This window comes from Eschrichtius robustus, chromosome 4 (assembly GCF_028021215.1).
Source record: "Eschrichtius robustus isolate mEscRob2 chromosome 4, mEscRob2.pri, whole genome shotgun sequence".
NCBI classification, from domain to species: domain Eukaryota; kingdom Metazoa; phylum Chordata; class Mammalia; order Artiodactyla; family Eschrichtiidae; genus Eschrichtius; species Eschrichtius robustus.
The window spans coordinates 152,193,364-152,214,297 of record NC_090827.1 but is presented as its reverse complement, the minus strand read 5'-3'; the positions used below and the strand labels follow the sequence as shown (position 1 = coordinate 152,214,297).

General features: G+C 41.3%; 1 long non-coding RNA gene across 1 annotated transcript; it reads right to left on the bottom strand.

Moving 5' to 3' along the window:
* Nucleotides 1–873: 873 nt before the first annotated feature.
* Nucleotides 874–20,430, bottom strand: LOC137763917 (uncharacterized). The gene is made up of 5 exons (XR_011073861.1): nt 20,233–20,430; nt 13,749–13,849; nt 2,623–2,748; nt 1,789–1,935; nt 874–1,002 (listed from the first exon to the last, which is right to left on the bottom strand). It is a non-coding gene; the product is annotated as an uncharacterized lncRNA (long non-coding RNA).
* Between the last annotated feature and the right edge of the window lie 504 nt (nt 20,431–20,934).

The following is a 20,934-nucleotide window of genomic DNA, read 5'->3' as shown; positions in this document are numbered from 1 at the left end:
GTACTCCCTCTGTCCAGTGCTGTAGCCATGAACCTCGTGTGGCCATTGGCCTTTGAAATGTGACTGGTCCAAATTGAGATGTGCTTTGATTGCAAAATACACCTGGGTTTCTAAGACTTCCTATCAAGAAAGGAATGTAAACTACCTCATTAATAATTATGTATTGATTACATGTTAATATGGTAATATATTTGATCCATTGGGTTAAATATAGGTCACTAGGGTTAATTTTACTCTTTAAAAAAAAAACTTTTTTTTTTAAAATTAATTAATTAATTTATTTTTGGCTGTGTTGGGTCTTCGTTTCTGTGAGGGCTTTCTCTAGTTGCGGCAAGTGGGGGCCACTCTTCATCGCGGTGCGCGGGCCTCTCACTATCGTGGCCTCTCTTGTTGCGGAGCACAGGCTCCAGACGCGCAGGCTCAGTAGTTGTGGCTTACGAGCCTAGTCGCTCCGCGGCATGTGGGATCTTCCCAGACCAGGCCTCGAACCCGTGTCCCCTGCATTAGCAGGCAGATTTCTCAACCACTGCGCCACCAGGGAAGCCCCCCAAAAAACTTTTTTAATGTGGCAACCAGAAAACTTAAAATTTACATATATAGCTCACGTTTTATTTCCTTTGGACAGTGCTGACCTATACCAAGTTTAAAATAAGAACTGGATCATGTATTTATTTTATCAAACTCAGAAGCCACATTGTTAAAGTGACATTTTATCAGTGTTACAATGATATAACATCAATTCCAACCTCTGATGTCTTTGAAATCAGAAAAGTTATGCACGCTTATGAATATATTTTGATATTAACTCAAACATGCAAGGTAGAAGGTAGTTATTTGCCTTTATTAATATTTTTAAACAAGTTTCTTAGCTATAAAGAAGTCTTTAAGGTACTTTATTTGGAAAATTCCAACTGAGATAAAGATTAGTGTTTGTGCAAAGGCCCACCATAAAACGTTGCTGTTTGTATCTTCACTGGTCATTCGAAATTCTTCTTCACGGTCCTATGCAGGAGAGAAATAGGCAGGTTAAGTTTCTTAAGGTACTTCATGCATGAATTTGAGGGGAAGGTGCTGTATGCATTCAAGGTACTTAATGTCACCCAGGTAATCTCTTATGCCAAAGTGCAGTATCATTTTCTAAGCCAAGGGGTGTTGTTAGTCAAAGACAAGGAAGAAGAGTCAACCTTATAAAACACACTTTTGTGTTTTGGCGTAAAATATCAGGTATTTGATCTATTACTTTATATGTTTTATTTGTTACCATCAAACAAAGTGAACATTACCTAATTGATAGATGTTCATCATTCAGGTTCTTACTTTACTTTAAGCTGGGCACTGTGCTCATTTTATTTTCCAGATAAAGAAACAGAAGCTTAGAGACGACAGAAGGTTAGTGAGTGGGGGGGCAGATCTGAGCCCACGTCTGACCAGGGTCCACTGAGCACAGTGACCCAGGAAACACATAATGTCACAAGAACAAAATAGTGATTTAGAAAGTGGGCACACTGAGACTCTGCGGCTATGTGGGGTGTGTTTGGAAACGCTTATTTATTCATCCTGTAAGCTCACACCCCAGAGGCAAGTGAGCCACAGTCGCCTTCCTAGAGGAGCTCACGGTCCCGTGAACAGTGAGAGAGCACTGTCCCCCCATCCCCTGCATGTCCACGCAGTCCTAGCTCAGAGAAAGCCCGGGAAACAGGCAGTTTACTCTTCCCTTGGTTCGGGGGCTTTGTGGAGAATCACGTGCTGGGCAGGAAGAGGGAGCATAAGCTGAATAGGCAAACCGACCCTTTGATAGTTTTGTACTTTGACTATTTGCTCCATTTGCTCAATTAGATGTTCAAGCTTGAAGCTAACTTCATTAACTTTGTCCTTTGCTTGAGCAATGGCTGCATCAAGGTCATGTTCTCCAACTCGAATATCTAAGTGGATCCGCTGTGCAAACAGTAAAAAGGAAGAAACATGTTTTTAACATGGCTCACTCTTCTTCTTTGCTTTTTCCCTCCTTGTGTCCTCCCATTCCTTCCTTTTTCTCCACTCTCCCTTTTTGAGAGCAAACACTACTTCATTCTCGAGCTCTCTATTTTTCTTCACCGCCACTCTATTCCCTGTTATACTCAGTAGTCTTTCTTTGTAATAATAATGCATTAAATAGTACCTGCTGACCTGAAAGAGTACTTATATTAACTATAGACTGTTAGGCAAGAGCCTTTGGCCCTGAGAGAAGTTGATTACTCTCAGGAGAATGTTCTTTACATATAACTAAATTTCTGATGCTGAAGTACAAATTCTCTTCATCTGTTCTCAGCACATTTAGAAACTAGCCAATCACCATCTACCATGTAAGAGTTTTATTTGTTGGAATTCCATTATTAATTCACCCTTCAGCCTTCAATTGTTTTCAAGCCTGAATAATCACAGTTCTCTTAAGCTTCCCTCCCAGTTCTCATTTTTCAAGCCCTTTAATCAACTCCGTGGCTCTCCTTTGAACCCCTTCCAAGCTCTCCAGCTCCCCCTTTGGTTGCTGTGCTGAGATCTGGGTATAATGGTTCTGCATATCATTGTCACGCCTGAATAGTGCTGACGCTGCTCATCAACAAGTACACGGAGGCACAGACTTACCAGCTTACTCCCTCCAAATGACACAAGCCTTGTAGAATTAGATTCTAAGCAAATGATGTGTTCGCCAGGTGAATGTGAAGTGAAATAGAATGTTCCTTGTGGGCCATATAACCTTGACAGTAATACCTAGGATTGAGGATTTCCACAGTTTAAGTTTATTATTCTCTACTTTCCATTAAAAAAAAAATCAGCCCCATGTAATCTAGTGAAAACTGTGCAATTCTTAAAAAAGAAATCAAATGGCCAATAACATGAAAAATACTCAGTCTTGCTGGTAATCAAAAAAATACAAACCACAGTAAGATATTCCTTGTTGGTTTTCAGATTGGCAAAGACTTAAAAGTACCTGGGGCGGGGATAGTATGGAGAAATACTCTCTCTAAAAACAGTTTTGGGAATGTAAATTGAACAACCGTTTCAGAGAGTGCTTTGGCCAAGTGTATAAAACCATTCACCCAGCAGTGCTACCTGTAGAAATTTATCCTATGGGAATGCCCAAATGGACAGTTATATGTAAAAGGATATTCAGTGTGATGTTATTTATTTAAAAATATGCGTTTTGAAATAACTCATACCTTTTAGTGTGGATTGATTAAATTTAGGCAAAGCCAAATGAAGAAATGCTAGGTAGCAGTAAAAGAGACTATTACACCCATATCTATATTAAAGGTGTCCACAATATTCAGGGATAGTCTGTGTAGGATCCTATTTTTGTAAAAAGTATCATTTGTAAAACTACACGTGCTTAGAAGAAGATTCTAAAGAATATATACCAAGTTATTAGGCAGTTATATTTGTTGGGGAACTTTGACTTTTCTGTTTAGTACATTTCTATATTGTTTGGCATTTTATAAATTTATTTATTTATTTAATTTTGATGTGTTGGGTCTTAGTTTCTGTGCAAGGGCTTTCTCCAGTTGTGGTGAGCAGGGGCCACTCTTCATCGCGGTGCACGGGCCTCTCACTGTTGCGGCCTCTCCCGTTGCGGAGCACAGGCTACAGACGCGCAGGCTCAGTAGTTGTGGCTCACGGGCCTAGCCGCTCCGCGGCATGTGGGATCTTCCCAGACCGGGGCACAAACCCGTGTCCCCTGCATTGGCAGGCGGATTCCTAACCACTGCGCCACCAGGGAAGCCCTGTTTGGCATTTTAAAAACAGTTATAGGACTTCAAGTCTGGCATATAAGGAGCTTGGAAGTTGTCCCTCTGTCTTAACAAGTAAAAAGCTGCATAGAAAGAAAATCAGTTCTTAGATCTGTCAGAGAATTGAGGTCACAGGGTAAACTGCTGCCACCAAAATTGGAGAGGCAAGCAAATACAAAGAGTCACAACTTACCTGAGCAGAAACCTCTGTGGGAACCAGTACGGGTTCCTTTTACCCAGCACATCACGTCCAACTTTCAACAACAACAGAAAAATAATAAGACATACTCAAAGGCAAAAAACACAGTTTGAAGAGACAAAACAAGCCTCAAAACCAGATTCAGATATGGCAGGGATATTGGAATGATCATATAAGGAATTTAGAAAACCTATGATTAATAGTCTATGGTCTCTAATGGAAAAAGTAGACAACATGCAAGAACAAATGGGTAGTGTGAGTAGAAAGATCAAAATTCTGTGAAAGAATAAAAAGAAATGCCAGAGATCAAAAACACTGTAGCAGAAATAAAGAGTGCCTTTGATAGGCTCATTAGTAGACTGGACAGGACTGAGGAAAGACTCTCTGAGCTTGAGGATATGTCAACAGAAACTTTCAAAACTACAAAGCAAAAAAAGACTGGGGAAAAAAAGGAACAATATCCAAGGACTACAGGACAACTATTAAAGGTGTAACATACACATAATGGGAATACCAGAAGGAGAAGAAAGAGTAAGTAACAGAAGAAATATTTAAATAAAGACTGAGAATTTCAAATTAGTGTCAGACACCAAGCCACAGAGCCAGGAAGCCTAGAGAACACCAAGCAGGATAAATGCCAATAAAACTATACCTAGGCATATCATATTAAAACTGCAAATATCAAAGATAAAGAGGAAATCTAGAAAGAAGCCTTATTTATAGAGGAGCAAAGATAAGAATTACACCCGACTTCTCCTCAGAAACCATGCAAGCAAGGAGAGAGTAAACATTTAATGTGTTGAGAGAAAAAAACTCACCAACCTAGAATTCTGTATCCTGCAGAATTCTCCTTCAAAAGTAAAAGAGAAAGATTTTCTCAAACAAAAGTTGAGGGAATTTGTCCCTGATAGACCTGTCTTACAAGGAATGTTAAAAGTTATTCAGAGAGAAAGATAATGATATTGGTCAGAAACTCGGATCTACTTGAAGATTGGAAAGCATTAGAGAAGGAATAAGTGAAGGTAAAATTAAAACTTTTATTTTTCTTATTAACTGAGTTAATAGATATGTCTTTCAAAATAATAGCAGCAATGTATTTGATGATTATAGTTTATATATAAAAATGAAATTAGCAACAGCAAAGATGCAAGGGATGGGAGATAAGAATTAGGATTACTTTGTTATTATAAGGTACTTGTACTACCTGTGAAGTGATATGGTGATATTCAAAAGTGGACTTGGAGTAGTCGTAAATGTATATTGCAAACTCCAGGGCAACCACTGACAAAAAGTTAAAAGAAGTATAACTATGAAAGGAGATAAAATGGAATCGTAAAATAATTAAAACCATAAGAGACAGAAAAAGAGTGGAAAACAAAAATAGGAACAAATAACAAGGGCGATAACTAGAAAACTAATAAATATGATGAATATTAACTCAGCTATATCAACAGTCACTTTGAATGTCAGTGGTCTGAATGCACCAATTAAAACAGATTGTCAGAGTGGATCCAAAAAAAAAAAAAACCAAAACCCGACTATGTATTGTCTACAAGAACCCCTCTTTAAATATAAAGACACATATATATTAAAAGTTAAGGGATGGAGGGACTTCCCTTGCTGTCCAGTGGTTAAGACTTTGCCTTCCAATGCAGGAGGTGCGGGTTGGATCCCATGGTTGGGGAACTAAGATCCCACATCATGGTCAAAAATCCAAAACATAAGCAATATTGTAAGAGATTTAATAAAGACTTTAAAAATGGTCTACATCAAAAAAATCTTTAATTTAAAAAAAAGTTAAGGGATGGAGAAAGATGTATATGTCAACTTTCAGCCAACTTTAATCAAAAGAAAGCTGGAATAGTTATATTAACTTCAGACAGAGTAGACTTCAAAACAAGGAAAATTATCAGGGATAATTACATAATGGAGCATTACATAGTAATAAAGAGGTCATTTATCCAAGAAGACAAACCTTAATGTGTATGCATCTAACAACAGAGTGTCAAAATACATGAAGCAAAAACTGATAGAACTGCAAGGATAAATAGAAGAATTTAGTATTATAGTTGGAGACTTGGATACTCCTCTATCAGAAGTGGGCAGATCCAGCAGCAGATCAGTAAGGACACAGTTGAACTCAATGGCACCATCAACCAGCTGGATATAATCAATATCTGTAGACTACTTCATCCAACAAAGCAGAATACACATTCTTTTCAAGCTCACATGGAACACTCACCAAGATAGACCACATTCTGGGCCATAAAACACACCTTAACGCATTTAAAATAATAGAAACCATACAATGTATGCTCTTAGACCATAATGGAATTAAAGTAGAAATCAATAACAAAAAGATAGCTGGAAAGTCCCCAAATATTTAGAGATTAAACAGCATACCTCTAAATAACACATGAGTCAAGGAAGAAATCTCAAGAGAAACAGTATTTTGAATTGGAAGAGAATTCTGGGAAGATGGTGGAATAGGAGGCACCAGGAATCTGTCTCTAGGCAACAATTACACTGGAAGAATCTGTCTGATGGAACTGTTTTGGAACTCTGGAGTCTATTGAAGGCTTGCAACTTCCAGGGGAAGACTTGGATGGCAAATTGTGGTTAATTTTGGTCAATATCAGCTCTTAGAACAGTAGTAGCTACCTACCTCCCACCCCCCACCCCCCTGCCAGCCACATGGCAGGCAGCTGCACAGGTGTTCCTGGAGCAGCTTGCATGCATCTCTTAGAAGCCAGGGTAGGCAAAGAGGACCGTGTCCTCCAAATGTCAGGGATTTTTGATGTCATCATATAGAAGGGATTCTCAATAAGATTAACAGCAGATTTCTCATCAGAAACTTTGGAGACCAGAGGCAGTGGTCGGATACGTTCAAAGTGCTAAAAAAAAACCCCAAACAACCAGAAAAAGCCAACAAGCACATGAAAAGATGCTCAACTTCACTGATCATTAGGGAAATGCAAATCAAAACTACAATGAGGCACTACCTCACACACATTAGAATGGCTGCTATACAACAAACAAAAAAATGTACTGGCAAGGATTCAACCCTTATGCATTGTTGGTGGGAATGTAAAATGGTGCAGCTGCTGTGGAAAACATTATGGTGGCTCCTCAAAAATATGAAAATAGAATTATCATATGACCCAGTAATTCCACTTCTGGATATATACCCAAAAGAATTCAAAGCAGGGTATCAGGATATTTGTACACCCATGTTCATGGCAGCATTATTCACAATAGCTAAAATGTGGAAGCAACACAAGTGTCCATTGACAGATGAATGAATAAGCAAAATGTGGTATATACGTACAGTGGAATATTATTCAGCCTTAAAAAGGAAGCAAATTCTGACACATGCTACAACATGGATGAACATTGTGGAAATTATGCTAAGTGAAGTAAACCAATCACAAAAAGACAAACACTGTATGATTCAACTTATATGAGGTATTTAGAGTAGTTAAAGTCATAGGGGAGTTATTGTTTAATGAGTATAGAGTTTCATTTTTACAAGATTTAAAGAGTTATGAGGATGATGATTATACAACATTATGAATATATTTAATACCACTGAATTGTGCACTTAGTAATGGTTAAGATGATGAATTTCATGTTATGTGTATTTTACCACAATTTAAAAATCTCAAAAAATATTTTGAACTGAATTAAAATGAAAATACAACTTAATCAAAATTTGGGGGATACAGTCAGAGAAGTATTTACAGGGAAATTTATAACATTGAACACATATTAAAAAGAAAGAAAGATCTAAAATTAATCATCTAAGCCTAGGAAACTAGAAAAAGAAGAGCAAACTAAATCCAAAATAAGCATAAGAAGAGAAATAAGATCCATGCTAATAAAAGCTAATGCAGAAAACAGGAAATAAGGAACATGCTAATAAGATCCATGCTAATAAAAGCTAATGCAGAAAACAGGAAGTAAGTAGAGAAAACCAATGAAACAAAAAGCTGGTTCTTTGAAAAGATCAATAAAATCAATAAACCTCTAGGTAGGCTAACAGAAAAAAGGAAGACCCAAGGTAATAATATCAGAAATGAAAGAGGAGTCTTACTACAGGTCTCATGGACATCAATAGGGTAGTAGAGGAATACGATGAACAACTCTGTGCTCACAAACTTGGTAACCTGGATGAAATAGACCAATTCCTTGAAAGGCACAATTTGTGAAAACTCACACAAAAATAAATAGACAATCTGGATAGGCTGATATCTAGTAAAGAAATTGAATCGATAATAACTTTCCAAGCAGAAAGCACCAGGCCAAGATGGGTTCACTGGTGAATTCTACCAAAGATTTAAGTAGGAAATCAGACCAATTCTCTACAATCTCTTCCAGAAGTAGAGAGAATACTTTCTAAATCATTTTCTGAGGCCAACATTAGCCTAATACCAAAACCAGAGAAAGACACAAGAAAACTATGGACCATTATCTCTCATGGACATAGATACAAATATCCTCAACAAAATATTAGCAAATTGAATCCAACAATGTATAAAAAGAATTACGCACCATGACCAAGTCAGATTTATTCCAGATATGCAAGGCTAGTTCAACATTTTAAAATCAATTAATGTAGTTCATCACATCAACAGGTTAAAGAAGATCACTTGATCATAACAATAGATATAGAAAAGGCATTTGACAAAATCCACCATCCATTCGTGGCAAAAACTCTCAGCAAACTGAGAATAGGGGAACTTTGTCAATTTGATTTAAAAAATCTATAAAAACCTTACAGCTAATATACTTCATAGTGAAAAACTAGAGGCTTTCCCACTAAGATCAGAAACAAGGCTAGGATTTCCTCTCTAGCTATTCCTTTTCTTTTTTATTATTTATTTATTTTATTTTTGGCTGTTTTTGGTCTTAGTTGTGGCATGCGGGATCTTCATTGCAGCACGTGGCCTTCTCTCTAGTTGTGGCATGCGGGCTTCAGAGTGCGTGGGCTCAGTAGTTGCGGCACTCGTGCTCCAGGGTGCATGGGCTCTAGTTGTGGCATGCGGGCTCACTAGTTGTGGCACGTGGGCTTAGTTGCCCCACGGCATGTGGGATCTTAGTTCCCCAACCGAACACGCGTCCTCTGCATTGGAAGGTGGATTCTTAACCACTGGACCACCAGGGAAGTCCCTCACTATTCCTTTTCAACGTCATACTTCAATTCCTAGCTAATGCAGTAAGAGAAGAAAAGAAAACAAATGGTATACAGGTTGGGAAGGAAGAAATAAAGCTGTGTTTGTTCACAGATAACAGGATTGTCTATGTAGAAAATTCAAAATAATAAACAGAAAACTTACTGGAACTAATAAATGATTATAGCAGGGTTGCAGGATACAAGGTTAATATGTTAATCAATTTCTCTATATCAGCAGTGAACAAGTGGAATGTGAAATCAAAAACAATACCATTTACATTAGCATCTCCCCCAAATGAAATACTTAGGTATAAATAAAACAAAATATGTTTAAGAGATATATGAGGAAAACTAAAAAACTGTAATGAAAGAAAGAAGATAAAATACATGGAGAGATATTCTGTGTTCATGCCAGGAAGACTCGATATTGTGAAAAAGTCAGTTCCTCCCAACTTAATCTATAGATTTGACACAATCCCAGTCAGAGTGTCAGCAGGTTATTTTGTGAATATCTTCAGGCTGATTCTAAAGTTTCTATGGAGAGGCAAAAGATCCAGAATAGCCAACACAATATTGAAGGATAAAAATAAAGTCAGGGAACTGACATTCCTGATTTCAAGACTTACTATAACTGTATAGCACAGGGAACTCTACTTAATGCACTGTGGTGACCTAAATGGGAAGGAAATCCAGAAAAGAGGAGCTATATGTGTATGTATAGCTGATCCATTTTGCTGTATATTAGAAACTAACACAACATTGTAAAGCAACTATACTCCAATAAAAGTTAATTTAAAAGAAGACTTACTATAGTGCTACAGTAACCAAGATAGTGTGGTATTGGTGAAAGAACAGACAAATAGATCAATGCATCAGAGAGCCCAGAAACAGACCCATGCAAATATAGACCCACTGATCTTTGACAAAGGAGCAAAGGCAATACCATGGAAAAAGGTAGTCTTTCCAACAAATAGTGCTGGAACAACTGGACATCCATATGCAAAGAAATGAATGTAGACACAGACCTTACACCTTTTACAAAAATTAACTTAAAATGGAGCATAGGTCTAAATGTAAAATGCAAAACTATAAAACTATTAGAAGGTAACATAGAAAGTCTAGAAGACCATGGATTTAGTTATGACTTTTTAGGTACAACACCAAGAGCACGATCCATGAAAGAAAGAATTGAGAAGCTGGACTTAATTAAAATTAAACTTCATTAAACATTTAACATTAAAACGTTGAATTTCATTAAAATTAAAAACTGCTCTGCAGAAGAGAGAGCTGTCTGTCTCTCTGTCAAGAGAATGAAAAGACAAGCCACAGACGGGGAGAAACTATTTGTAAAAGGCGTATCTGATAAAGTACTGTTATCCAAAATATACAAAGAATTCTGAAAACAACAAGAAAATGAGCAAATTAATTGAAAAATGGGCAAAAGATCTGAACAGACAACTCACCAAAGAAGACATATAGATGGCAGATAAGCACATGAAAAGATGCTCCCCATCGTATGTCATTAGGGAATTGCAGATTAAAAACAACAATGAGATACTTCACACCTATGGGAATGGAAAAAATCCAAAACACTGACAACACTAAATGCTGGCGAGGATGTGGAGCAACAGGAACTCTTGTCACTGCTGGTGGGAACGCAGAATGGTGCAGCCACTTTGGGAGACAGTTTGGTGGTTTCTTACAAAACTAAACATACTTTTACCGTACAGTTCTGCAGTCTTACTATTTATTTACCCAAATAAGATGGAAACTTATGTCCACATGAAAACCTGCACACAAATGTTTACAGCAGCTTTATTTATAATAGCCAAAATTTGGAAGCCACTAAGATGTCCCACTGCATGTGAATGGATCAGTAAACCATGGTATACATCCTGACAGTGGGATATTGTTCAGTGCTAAAAAGAAATGAGTTATCAAGCCATGAAAAGACACAGAGGAAACTTAAGTGCATATTCCTAAGTGAAAGAGACCACTCTGAAAAGGCTGCCTGCTGTATGACTCCAGCTGTATGCCATTTTGGAAAAGTCAAAACTGTGGAGACAGTAAAAGGATCAGTGGTTTCCAAAGGTTAGGGAGGGGGGAGGGATGAATAGACGGGTTCCAGAAGATTTTTATGGGAGTGAAACTACTCTGTGTTGATACTATGATGATGGATACATGTCATTACACATTTGTCAAATCCATAGAATGTACAACGCCAAGAAGGAATCCTAATGTGAACCATGGGCTTTGAATGACTATGATGTGTCAGTGCAGGTCATCAGTTGTAACAGCTGTGCCATTCCAGTTCTGCTAGTGGAAGAGGCTCTGTTCACGTGGGGGCAGAGGGCATACGAGAACTCTGTACTTTATGCAGAATTTTGCTGTGAACTTAAAACTGCTCGAAAAGATAATCTATTAAATCACTTTAAAAACAGGTATGTATTACACATAGAAAAATGCAACCAAGATTCTTTTTTTAAATCTTTCAATTTTGATTTGGAGAAAATTAAAGGATCTTGCCATGTACTTAATTTCACTTAACAGAGTGTTGATAGGGAAACTTTGTTAAATAAAAACTGCATTCAAGAATCAGATTTTGCAATTGATTTCTAATTTTTTATGAATAGCAGAGTACTCTTCCCTGGAAAAATATCCAGTGATGACTCATCACCTGTTAAATTCAATTTCTGAGCCTTAGTGTTGTGTCAGGGTTCTACATAGTCTGCTTCCAGTGAATATTCAAGTCAGCAAACATGTTAGTCAGCAATGCCTGTTAGTTTGGTGTGTTAGAAAAAGACATGCTTGAATTTAGACCTCAGTGTTTCCACTTGCTGATGATGTGATCTTGTATAAGTCATTTTACCTCTCAGGACCACAGTTTTCTCTTCTGCAAAATGGAATAGGAATATTGGACACGGAATAATGGACAATGGAATACAAAACGCATAGTTTGAATGGTGCATGTATATTGTCATTGTCTGCCCTGCCTACCCTACCAGCCATGTTACCCCTTGGCCTACCAGTCACCTGCCGTAGGAAGGGACATGTGTTCAGGTTAGCATCCGAGAGTACCCTGCATCCAGGCACATCGACCCGGGTAGGAGCAGTCCGAGTCCTTGTCAGGGTGCTGTTCAGGATCTTCAAAGAGGATCTTAGCTTGTTAGGAATGTTAAACCAGAGCTGTGTCTGGGCCTCTTACTTCCAAAAGGAGAGAGCCTTCCTGAAAATCAGGCCTTTGGGGTGAGAATTTTCTCTCTCTCCTGGCCCGTGGCAAATATTTGTTGGATGTTTGCAGAATGAAAACACTTCTCCCATCTAGAAGGGGGTATTGTTTCAAGTAAATGTGTTTTTTGGAGAATGAAACAGCTCTGTCTTAAAAACAGTGAACAGGTTTTTCTGCGAAGGTGTTTTGTCCAACTAAAATTTGGGTTCTGGGTTTAACAAGCTATGGAGACATTTCCAGATCAGTCATGAAAGGTTACAGGGAAGGACAGCAGAGAATTGTGTTTTGGTTTAACTGGGCAGGAAGCGAAGGAGGCGGGGGTGTCAGGAGGAGAGGGTAGCTGTATGAGAATTCGGAAAATGGCCCCAGTGGAACTGTTGTCACGGAGGTGCCCGGTGTACCAGGAGAAGGCTGCTACAGTGGCTGCTACAGGAATCAGGTGTCCAGTGGTCCAGTTGGAATGGAGTCTCCCGGCCTCCACGTGAGCGGCGTCGTCACAGTGTCTGGCTTGAGCGCAGCCCTCATGAGGACTGGAAATTGGGCCCGTCTACATCAAGTACCCTCTCCTTGCCAGCTGGAGACATGCCTGTCTGTTCTGTGAGGCTCTGCTCCACCACCATCCTGCTACGTCATGAGCACATCCCCAGGACAGCAAGTCCAAAGGGAAGTAGTTCCTGCAGTCACGCTTGAATTACTGGATGGAGCAGGTCACAGTACCTTGAGCTGGCACGGTGGGGAACAACATCTGCTGCGACCGTTGGACAGAGGAGAAAATGGAGGCTTAAAGCAGTCAAGTAACCACTCAAGGTTCAGCTTGTAGATGACCATCTACACTTCCACCTGGCTCCGACTCCAAGATCCACATTCTTTCCTTTAGACTGTGGTGCCTTTTCTACTCTGCAGCTCCCAGTGAGGAGGCACCCTGTGAGGCCAAACAGACGCAGAGGCAGCATTCCTACAGAAACCCCACCAGACAGGAGGAGGGAGAGGCGGCCTATCTGACCCTCATGTCTGGGTGAGGCTGTGGCACCTGCAGAGCAGGTGAAGCCTGGCCCTGCACGACCAGAGGGATGCATTGGCCCTGTGGGTTCCCTCTGCCCAGTAAGACCAACAAAACCTCAGGATGATGAGTGCGAGTCCTGCCCTTTGTATTGTTCCTACCTTGTATGTTAAGGAGTCTCTGTTCCTCAGCTAGACTATAGGCTCATTGAAGGCAGGCACTTTCTGTGTCTTGGTGCAGTGCCGCTGTCAGGGCTACACACGTTAAAAATGAAATGCTGGATAGTGAGCGCTGTGTGGAGATTTAAAGTTTGTGGGTGTACATGACACATGACTTTTCAGAAAATAAAAGATTTCAGTAGCAAGACAAAAAGTGTGTTTTACCTCATCATTGTAAGTTGTAACAGTCACAAACATTCCCAAACCAGGAGCAGATTCAAGGAAATCGTGTCTGCCCAAGTCCCACCGTTGTATCTTGAAAGTCCCTGTTTCAAAAATATAAGACATTTATTTTTATTTATTTTTTAAAAGTCTTTATTAAATTTGTTACCATATTGCTTCTGTCTTATGTTTTGGTTTTTTGGCCACGAGGCATGTGGGAATCTTAGCACCCTGACCAGGGATCGAACCCACACCCCCTGCATTGGAAGGCGAAGTCTTAACCATGGGACCGCCAGGGAAGTCCCTAAGACATTTATTATAAAATAAGTTAAGAAATAGTTATATATGATTACTGATAAATGAATTTTTCAAATTATCCAAATCACAAAATACTGTTATTTTGAACAGCTTATATTTTGGTGATTAGCTTATGTAGCAGAGAAGGAAGATTCTACAATACAGAGTTCTTGGTCCTGTTCTCACTCTTTTTTGTAAGTCGCTTCACCACTCCAAGCCTCAGCATTCTATTCAGAAAAATGGGCATAATACACATCGCTCCTAAGCCTCAGAGTTGTGAGGACTGTTGAAAATAATAAAAAGTAGCCTATGAAAGCTTTGCACCTGGAATGTAAAATTCCTGTGGGTCGGGCCTGAGAGGCCTTCCCAGAATCTCCCCCACAGATCTCCTGCCTTCCACTTCTTCCTCCTGTAGCTTAACCTACTTGCTTCTGGCGCAGTTCCTTCCTAAAGAACAGATGTATTCATGTCGCATCCTTCCTTTTGCTGCATCCAGGTGTTCCTGCTAAAGTTCGCATCACTGGGAGAGTGTCCCACTTGATCCCTTTAGGATGTGATAAGTGTCATGTGGCTTAACTTCCCCCTTGTGCCCTTGAAAGTTAAGTGGGGAATGAAAAAAGGGCTAACATTTATTGAAAGTAGCTAACAATACCTGATGTGCCAGGTAGTGTCCTAAGCACTTAATGTGCATCAGCTTATTTAATGTGCTCTGAGGATAGCAGCGTGGACTCTTGAAAAACGCAGGGGATGGGGCACCGACCCTCCAAGCAGTTGGAAATCCACGTGTAACTTATAGGTGGCCCTCCATATCTGTGGTTCCATATCCCCTGATTCAAGCAGCCGTGAATCATGTAGTAGTGTAGTATTTACTATTGAAAAAATCCCACGAGTAAGTGGACCTGCGCAGTTCAACCTGTGTTGTTCAAGGGTCAACTGTATTTTTACAGTTGACAGGTCATTTGACAGGTGTATAGCAAACACCTCCCAAGGGGATAGCACTGTTTTAGGAGCTGAGGACACAGTGAACAAAATAGACAATGTCTTCGTTCCCATGGAGAAACATACAACTAGTAAATATATAATGTTGAAGATGTTAAATATGCTATAAGAAGAAGCAAGAGACAGGGTAGGAGTGGTAGGGGACTTGGAAGCATTATGTGGGGAAGTCAGGGAAGGCTTCTCTGACATTTGAGCAAAGACCTGAAAGGACAGGGGAGTAAAAATAATATCCGCTTTAATAATATTTGTTTATCACATATATGCAGATTACATCCGTATCTATCTATACATCACATTCAGTGTTAATTGTGTGCCAAGCACCGTTCTAAGAAATTTACACATGTAATCTGAATTTTCATGACAACAGCGCTATGTAGGTAGATACCATTTTATGACGATTTTACAAGTGATGACACCGAAGCATAAAGTAATTTGCCCAAGGTCACGTACCTAGCAAGTAGCAGAGTCAAGATTCAATCTAGGCAGTGTAGTGCCTTTTTCCTTACTACCTCGTGATGCTCCCTCCACTGGGGAAAGATCGTTCCATGCAGGAGGACATGCAAAGGTCCTGGGGCAGGAGAATGCTTGGAGTGTTCAAGGAACAGCAGAGTGCTGGAGTGAAGTTAACAGGAAGAAAATCACAGGAGATGAGGCTGAAGGGGTAACGGGCCAGATCGTGGATGGTCTACAAATCCTTTTTAAAATTTTGGGGAAAGGCTTCCTTGGTGGCACAGTGGTTAAGAATCTGCCTGCCAATGCAGGGGACATGGGTTCGAGCCCTGGTCCGGGAAGATCCCACATGGTGCGGAGCAACTAAGCCCGTGCACCACAACTACTGAGCCTGTGCTCTAGAGCCTGCGAGCCACAACTACTGAGCCCGCGTGCTACAACTACGGAAGCTCGTGTGCCTAGAGCCCGTGCTGCACAACAAGAGAAGCCACCGCAATGAGAAGCCCGTGCTCCGCAACAAAGAGTAGACCCCACTTGCCACAACTAGAGAAAGCCCGTGCGCAGCAACAAAGACCCAACACAGACAAAAATAAATAAATTCAAAAAAAAAAGACCCTATTCCCCCCCTCAAAAAGAAAATTGGGAAGTAATTGGGCGGGTGAGTGAAATGATGTGGCTTTCATTTAAAATTTTTTTTCGCATGGAGTAAGGAATGAAGAAGGATCAGGAGTGGAAGAAGGGAGGCTATTGTAGTCTAGGTGGCTTGGACCAGGTACTAGTGGCAGAGGTTGTAAAAAGTGTTGGATTCTGTATTGTCCCTATTTTACAAGGTGGAAACTGAGTGTCAGAGTCATAGCCCAAAGTCACACAGTGAATAAGCTGTAGGGGCAGAATTAGAACCGAGCCCAGAACCACACTGACTCCCTGGGAGGCAGATGGAGACACATCCCTGACGGGAATCTCACCCTGGACACGACCGCACGGGCAGCCCTGGGGAGAGAGCGCGTTTCCTGGGACGGGCAGGCGGCAACGCCCCTGAGCCCTGCCTACACTTTGGAGTGACTTCAGTTTAGGCCTCACTGAGCAGTCCTGGTTGTCTTGTCTCCACAAGTTTGTTAAATCTGTATAATGTACATTATAGACTGTTTAGAATGTTCCAGCTGAAGAGGATCTTTAAAAAAGGTGTCATTGGTGATACCAGAAAAGATGGAGTAAGCCCATTCCACCCTATTTCTCCCGCTAATTACAACTAAAAATCCTGGGCAAGATGTCTAAAGCAACTATCAGAAGACTCTGAAAGGTGGAGAAAGGAAGGTGACTGCCAAGGACTCAAAGTGTGACTCAGGGCTTCCCTGGTGGCGCAGTGGTTGAGAATCTGCCTGCCAATGCAGGGGACACGGGTTCCAGCCCTGGTCTGGGAAGATCCCACATGCCACGGAGCAACTAGGCCCGTGAGCTACAACTACTGAGCCTGCGCGTCTGGAGCCTGTGCCCCGCAACAAGAGAGGTCGCGACAGTGAAAGGCCCGCACACCGCGATGAAGAGTGGCCCCCGCTTGCCGCAACTAGAGAAAGCCCTCGCACAGAAATGAAGACCCAACACAGCCAAAAATAAATAAATAAAATTTAAAAATAAATAAATAAATAAATAAAAATAAAAATCTTTAAAAAAAAAAAAAAAAGTGACTCAGCTGTGAGTTCCCTGTTTGCCCCCCACCCCCATATCCTGGCCTGGGTGCTGGAGCAAACAGCAGTCCCCACCAAACTGAAAGAGAGACAGGGAGGAGGAAAGAAAACCCGCTCAGGAGAAGTCTGCTCTCTCGTGCAAAAGGATCTGGAATAGGGTGACCCAACAGGATGGAACCCCTTTGACTACACCTGCCCTACTCCAGACGAACCCTGTGAAAGAAACAGCACCCTCTCCACGGGCTGCTTCATGTGGGGATTGGGGTGAAGACCTGTGGCGATGCCTGACCTGCACTTAGTGCAGGACAACGAAGAGGCAGAGATGGGGAGGATTACAGAGAGGCGGGAGCTGGAGAAGGCGGTTTTTAAATCTGTGTATGGGGTGTCCTGGGCACGCCCCTAAGCAGCCTGTACATGAGACCAACCAGAATAAGTACAGCAAAAGCTTTGAGAATCCAACCATGGTGTGGAAAACACCCAGGTTTCAGATTGGCCTCTGGGTAGCATGCAAGCAGGGTAGGCCAGAATAGTAGTGCAGAGTCTCAGAAAAATAAGGTTAGGATGTGTGATCTGAAACTAAATGGGTTGACTACTTGTTAAAATAGAATATTTAAATAGGAACCAGAGTTATAATACTCAAAATGTCCAGGATACATTACAAAATTACGCACCATGTCAAGAACCAAGAAAGCCTCAACTTGAATGAGAAAAGACAGCTAGTAGACACACCAAAATGACATAGACATTGAAATTATCTGACAAGAATTTTAAAGTCATCATAAAAATGCATCAACAAGGAGTCTGAACACCCTTAAATGGAAAAGTAGAGAGTCTCAGAAAAAGAGATATAAAAATAAATAAATGGACACATTAGAACAGGAAAAATATAATATTTGAAATTGAAAAATAACCAAATGGACTCAATAAAAGAATAGAGATGACAGAGGAAAGAGTCAGTGAACTTGAAACTAGATCAATGGAGACTTCCCTGGTGGTCCAGTGATTAAGACTCTGTGCTTCCACTGCAGGGGGCGTGGGTTCCATTCCTGGTCAGGGAACTAAGATCCCACATGCCGCATGGCATGGCCAAAAAAAACCCAAAAAAAACCAAAACCACAAACAAACAAACAAAAACTATAGATCAATAGAAATAATCAAATCTGGTCAATGGAGAGAAAATAGATTGAAAAAAAAAAAAAAGAAACTCAGTCTCACGAACCTGTGGGACAATAATCAAAGGTCTATAATTTGCAAGTCCCAGAAGAAAGGAGAAAGAGTGTAAGGCTGAGTAAATACTGGAAGAAATGATGGCTGAAGACTTCCCAAACTGGGTGAAAGAGATAAGCCTACGTACTCAAGAAGCTAAGTGAACCCTACAAGGCCAGACTCCCCCAAATCTACCACCAGATACATCATGATTAAATTTCTCAGAACCAAAGGGGGGGGGGGGGCGGAAAACCTATGAAAAATAGCCAGAGAGAAACACTGCATTACTGGTGGGGAAAAACAATTGGAGTAACAGCAGACTTCTCATCAGAAACATGGAGGCCAGAAGGAAGGGGCACATTTCCAAGTGTTGAAAGAAAAAGAATTGTCAAATCTATATCCACCAAAAATACCCTTCAGAATGAAGGCAAAGTATTCTTAAGGTCAATGAAAACTAAGAGGATTTTTTCACTAGAACTCCTACTGTAAAACAATTGCTAAAGGAACTTCTTCAGACAGAAAGAAAACGGTAAGATGGAAACTTGGAATAGCAGGAATGAAGGGAGAACAATGGGGAAGTCAACACCGGGGGAAACCACAATAGAGTATTCTCTTCCCCTTTAAAAAAAAGTTGTTTGACAGTTGAAGGTAAAAAAAAAATCAGCATTGCCTGGTGTTGTTCTCAAAGTATGTAGACATAATATTTACAACAACTATATTACAGGGTGGGGGGCAGAGGGACTTACATGGTCATAAGGTTTCTATATTCCTCTCGATATGGTAAAATATTGATCCTTGTAGACTGTGGTAAGTATGTGTATTGTAATCCCTAGAGCAACCACTAATAAAAACTATACAAAGAGATACAGTGAAAAATACTATAGATAACACAAAATGGATTACAAAACACTCAAGTGACCCACAGGAAGATACAAAATAGAAAATGGGAACAAAACCCAAAGGGAGCAAAAAGAAAACAAATAATAAAACAGCAGACCTAAATCCTGACATATCAATAATTACATTACATGTAAATGGTATAAACGGAGATAAGACAAAGATTGTCAGAATGGATTTTTTAAAAAATGAACCAACTGTTAGGTCTTTGAGAAAATCACTTTGGATATAATGCTGTAGGTAAGTTAAAAGTAAAAGGATAGAAAAGACATATCATTAGGACAGTCAAAAGAAAGCTCACGTGACTCTAAATATCAGATAAAGTAGACTCCACAGCAAAGGAAATTACCAAGGACAGAGAGGGGCCTTAACGTAATGATAAAGGGGTCAATTCAATATGAAGACATAACCATCCTAAATGCATCAACAGTTTCAAAACACATGAAGTAAAACCGCTGAAAGGAGACGTGGACGAGTCCACCCCACGGGTCGTCAGCGCTCCTCGGCCGCGGACAGGGCTAGTGGACGTGGGAGGGCTGACTCGCACCGTCCACCAGCAGGGCCTGCGTGGCGTTTTTGGGATGGCCCCCAAACAGCAGGGTACACATTTCTTTTCAAGTGCACGTGGAACTTTCCCCAAGTTAGGCAACAAAGCCCTAAACCTGACGCGGCACCTTTGCTGAAGCAGCCGAACGTTCCTGGAGAGAAGCACACAGCCAGGCAGGCGGACGGCCGCCTGGAAATGCCTGCGTGGGTTCCTGTCCTTCGAGACGACGGGTCTCCTCGGGAACCTCTTCCAGCCCCTCCCCCGTCCGGGGCTTGCCTTGCCCACGTGGACGCACTCAGCGTCTCTGTCTTCCACCACGAGCACCCTCTCCCCGGCAGCTCACCGCCCTCTGCCTCCCCCTCCCTGTCCTCTAGGGCTCTGCTCTTGTCACTCTCCCCACACTCACCATCCGCCCTCTTGTCCGCGTGCAACTGTCCCAGTGCCGCCCCCACCACCCACATTCTGGGAGGGGCTGGAGTCTGGGGACGTGCGGCGTCTTCCTCTGTGGGCCGCCTGGGCCCGGACTGAGCGAGGGCAGGGCTCGCTGAGGATTTGTACGTGTTCGATAAAGGATTTTGAATGGATGCGCACCCGTGGCCCCTGGTTACAGCGCTGGTGTTCCTGGCCCAGAGGGAGGTGTTATGCCCGATGGCTACCACCAGGTGGCAAAAGAGTAGCACTGCTCGCGGGTGACTGGGCCTGGCGGTCCTCCCAGCATGGACAGGACAGCCCATGTGACGGGCACCCAGAGCGGGCCAGGCTGCCTGACGTGTTTCTCATCAGGATAACAAGGGTGTATATCACTTGGGGTGTGAAGACCCAGTTATTATTTGTAAACAGCTTAATGCAGCACTTAGCACATTGTAAGCGCTATGCAAGCACTTGATGAATTATTCCTTACGTTATTATTGGGCTTTTGATGTCAACACCCATTAGGGCCTACAACCCTGGAAAGTCGGTATAATAATACCCACCTTTACAGCCGAGTCTACAGGACTTGTCTAACACCACCCAGAAAATAAAAGGCTGAGCCAGGATGAAAACTCTGCAGGCTCGGTTCCCAACTCAGCGCTCGGCCCCTCATCACAAACTCCACCCCTGCTCTGCA